The following is a 5,000-nucleotide window of genomic DNA, read 5'->3' as shown; positions in this document are numbered from 1 at the left end:
TGCATAAATAATTTTAACATCTATGTAAACATTTTGGGTATTAAATTAGCGGACTGCTATAGGGGCTTGGAGCCCCCATATGAATAAAATAGAAAAATTCGTATATCTGAGAATCTAATATAGCTATCTTCAAATTTTATATGAATAACTTCGACATTCATGTGAACATTTAGGAAATAACGGGCTGAGTCTTAATGGGGGACCGACCGCATCCATGTTTTGAACCGAAATCTTGAAATATAATTTTTGTATACAGAACTAATATTTGTACCAAAATTTGTATTAATAGCTTTATTTGTTAATGAATAATGTGCGTTTAAGCGATTTTAGTAAATGGACTTTGTATGGGAGCTAGTCCAATTATATAATAAAGACAAAATTTCAAAATTCTGTATCTATCATTATTTGGTAATAAATATTGTGAATCTAAGTGATTTTTTGGACGGGACCTAGAGCTATGGGCAAGGATGAACCGATCATAAAACAATTTTAAGGTGTAATTTATGTAAATAAGAGCAATATTTTTGGTAAATGTATGGATATCAATATTTGGTAATGAGTTATGTGCGTTTAAGTGATTTTCTGGAGGGAACCTTGTATGTGAGCTGTGCCCAAGGATGGACCGATTTAAATAACATTTATGTGTACAAAAATAGTATTTATGCCCAATATTTTATTGGTATCACTATTTGGTAATAAAATATTTCTTATAGGTTAAGTTTGTTTGGTATTGAAAATGGGCAATATCGGTCCACGTTTTCGGATAGCCCCCACATGGGGGCCACATGTCCCCTCGAAAAGCAGTTTTCATTAAAAATACGAATATAGATATGAAATTCGACATAAGTAAGTTTCTCATGATCCAAAATAACGGTGCAAAATATTATGAGGATCAGTCCATAATTGACCTTACTTCCCATATAAGGTGAAATTCGACATAAGTAAGTTTCGTACGAGTTAAATATTGGATTTAAATATATTATTCAACTGACAATAATTATTTTTACATAACAAACTAATAATTCATAAACTACATTGATCAAATACAATGATCAAAAACAGTGTTACAATGTATTAATTAGTTAAAATAACATATTGTTACGAAACCTTGTCTTTCTCTTCGGTGACCAACGATGCCGCCTCTTGCCAGCTCAGACTTCGGTGTGGGAACTCAACCCGCATCTACATCACCTATGGCTCGTTATAACAAAAAAAATTATTTCCCTCTAAACATACAAATCCCTAACTATACACATCATTTTAAAACATCAACATATTAACGATGGGTTTAGATGTTAATCCCATCCTCGTCGCCCACCGTACCTAGGTCATTTTCATGAATTATGTCCCCTTCTCAAATTCGTAAACACATTCAGCCACTCACCATTTAATGCAACTCACACATCTTCGGCCCACTGTATCTGTAACAATTGAACTTTAAGGACGCATTTTGTAACAATTTATATTTTCAAAAATCACATTTATTAACTAATTCAAACAATAAACATAAATAAAAGCTTAATACTAAATTTTATGTTAAATTATCTATTGGCAAATAAAGGTCTTTATCAATCTCATTAAAATTGGTCAATCCTAAGTAATTTGTTTTTTTTTTTTTTAATTTTCGTTTATGATATTCTTTTTATAAAAAAGAATTAAAAATCTTTTTTAAACTAATAATAATATAAATTAACCGAACGGGTTTTTTAACCTTATTTCATTTCGTTTTTTTATAATCTCTCTTGTAAATCAAAAATTAAACACTGGAATTTTTTATATAATAATCTTCTGATCTTTATAAATACCAAAAGACTGAAAAATTCCTACAATATATATTGGTTTTTCATAGGATGAAAAATTATAATATTGTGGTTTTTATCAACATCATTTAGTTGTTAAACAATGATAAAATTGAATAAAACTATCAAAAAGGAAATAAAACTTAATCTCTAAGGAAATGAAACTTAAACTAAACAAATTTACTTAATCTACACTATAATAACAAAAAAAATCAAAATTATAACTGTTTAAGTACAAAACGATTATTTTCGGTAACTTTTCCTCTAAGTGTAAATCCTAATGATTTACTACTTTAGTTTACAACTTTGATGGAAAACTATTGTTTCAGCGAGTAAACCGTTAACGGTATTTAAAAATTGTTGGATGCCGAAACATTGTTCCTTCGGACCGGAAAAAAACAAAAAGATTTATAATGCTGTACAAAGGAAGTATCCTTTTTTAATATATCTTGGAATAAAGGTTAGTAAATTGATTTTAAAGTGATAGTGTATGGAAAAAGATACAATTAAACAAATATAAGAGTGTAGAAGTGTGTGTTTTATTAATAAAGAAAAACAACAAGTTGGTTTTTTGTTTGACTTTTGCAAGGGAACGTATTACTGTGAATTAATTCTTATTGTGAATTAATTTTCCTTAAATTAAGAAATACCCCTGAGTCAAACAGTTTTATACAGTACCTTTTTGACATTTTTTTTTGCAAATTTATTTAATTATTTCCTTCAAATATATTTCGATAATTTTTTAAGGATAGGGCCATATTTTAAGCCCTCTTGTAAAAAAATATCTTTTTTTGCCAAAAGTAAAAATATTCCAAAATAAAGTTAAAAAACAAACCAAATGCTTTATTTTTTAAATAATCTCCATTTTTAACATACATACTGACTGGTGTAGGGTATCATATGGTCGGCTACACCCGACTATACATTCATACTTGTTATTATCGGAATTTTGTTTTAAATATAAAACATAGAGAAAAGAAATTTATAGTGCTAATAAATTTTTTTTGCAAATTTATTTAATTATTTCTTACAAATATATTTCGATAATTTTTTAAGGATAGGGCCTTATTTCATACTTGTTATTATCGGAATTTTGTTTTGCTAATTTATTGCTTCTTCTTCCTCCTTTGCAAATTATACAAAGTCACCCTAAGGTCGGTTAATTTGACTTCACATTGGTCTTCCCATATAAATGTATAATTTTGAATTTAATTTAAAACTTTTTGAAAATGCCATTGACAGCTCTCGACCGTTTTACCCTTCTTTCGGATTCGTTTATAAAATTTGAGGCTAATTTTCTCACCATACGCGAATAGGAGTATCATGTTTATTATTTTGAAGTTTTGAACAGCGAACTGAAGATATTATGGGAATAAATGAAAATTGCTTTTGATAAGTGTATTGATGATCTTGAATCATCAGAAGACGCGGAGCCAGAGGATATTTAAGTGGCTGAAAGCAAATTTAATAGCACCATAAACGTCTACGCGAGCTGTTCAAAGCTTATAAAACTAAAAATTGATTAACTTGAGGCCAGATCAAAACCTAAAGACCTTAAAACCTACTATAAATAATGATACAAACTATGACAACGTCAGTCATAATTTCCTTCTCCCTCCCTGTGACACTGACATTTTCAGTGGTAATTACCTATCATGGCCCATGTTTGCGGATCTTTTTACCGCATTGTATATTAATAACAGTCGCCTTAGTAATATAGAGCGGTTGTTATTTGGTAAAAAGAACGGATAAGGAGGCGAGAGAGATTGTATCTAAATGTCCATTGACGAATCTAGGTTTTGATATCACTTTGAAAAGCTTGAATGATAAGTATCAAAATCCGCGAATGTTAGTAAATAATCAGTTGAAAGGTTTATTTGGGTTATAGACAATTTCAAAAGAAACTAGCTCGTCTCTGAAAACGTTGCAACGCGGAATTAATGAATTTATTACTGCCATGGCAATTTATGAAATTTCTATTCAAAATTGGGAAACAATTCTAGTTTTTATCTGTATTTAAAGATTACCTTCTCAGACCGTGACATTATGGGAACAGAGCATCAAGGACAAAACTTATTTGGATATGTTTTTGTCCGAAAGAATTCAGACTTTGGATTCCATCCGCGATCTAACGAGTTTCAATATTGACAAAAGAGGTTTTGAACGGAAAGTCAAGGCTCATGTTTCTAATACAGGCATTCAGAATGCGTGTGTAGTTTATCATAAACAGGGTCACTTATTACGTTTTTGCCGTCAATTCAAAAAATGTCTGTTTCTGAGAGGTATAACGTAGTATAGAAACATCATTGTTGTGTGAATTGTTTCGCACCAACCCATGAAGTTAAGGATTGTAAGAGCGAACATAGTTATTCCGTTTGTAAGAAAAGACATCACACTCTGCTTCATCGCGAGAAGCCCGCTGGTAATTCTGCTTCACCACCACTAGCAATGATTAGCAATACGCCAGAATTAAATTTGCAAGAAACTTCTACATCTGCCGCTGTTCCAACTAATTCGAATCGACAAGTCTTCCATATTTTACAAAATTCGTCTGCTTTATTGGGGACTGCTATGGTCTCTGTCCATAGTCATGATACGACGTATCCAGCTAGAGCATTAATTGATCCTGCTTCGAAAGCCTCTTTCATATCGGAACATTGTCCCATTCTACGAATGTTACGATTTCCGGTGTTCATAAAGACGCTTCTGCAACTTCGAGAAAATATTGTTCTATTCGAGTTGGTTCCCCACTTGATGCAGGTTTTAATTTGGAAGCTAATGCCTATGTATTACCTTCTATTTCCGGAAATTTGCCTTCATTCAATTGTCCTTCAGAAATAAAAGGTGAATTTTCGAATATTAGGCTGGCAGATCGTAACTTTTACAAAAGCAGGCCAGTAGATTTATTAATTGGGGCTGACTTATACCAACTTATTATTTTAAATGAAGTTTGGACGAATTTAGTTGGCAGTTTAACGGCTCAAAATACTGTATTTGGTTGGGTTCTGACAGGACCCGTTAACATTTCGCCAAAAGATTCTTTCAATGTAATCTCATTTTCGCAAGAGGATAATTTAAATGAGATTCTTACAAAGTTTTGGGAGTTGGAACAGCCACCAAAAAGGAAAATGCGGTCGCATTCCGATAATATGTGTAGGAGAACTACGTTTCGGGATTCAGAGGGAAGATATGTAGTATCAT

Source organism: Lucilia cuprina, chromosome 4 (genome assembly GCF_022045245.1).
Source record: "Lucilia cuprina isolate Lc7/37 chromosome 4, ASM2204524v1, whole genome shotgun sequence".
In the NCBI taxonomy this organism is placed as follows: Eukaryota; Metazoa; Arthropoda; class Insecta; order Diptera; family Calliphoridae; genus Lucilia; species Lucilia cuprina.
Note: the sequence above shows the minus strand (reverse complement) of the source record.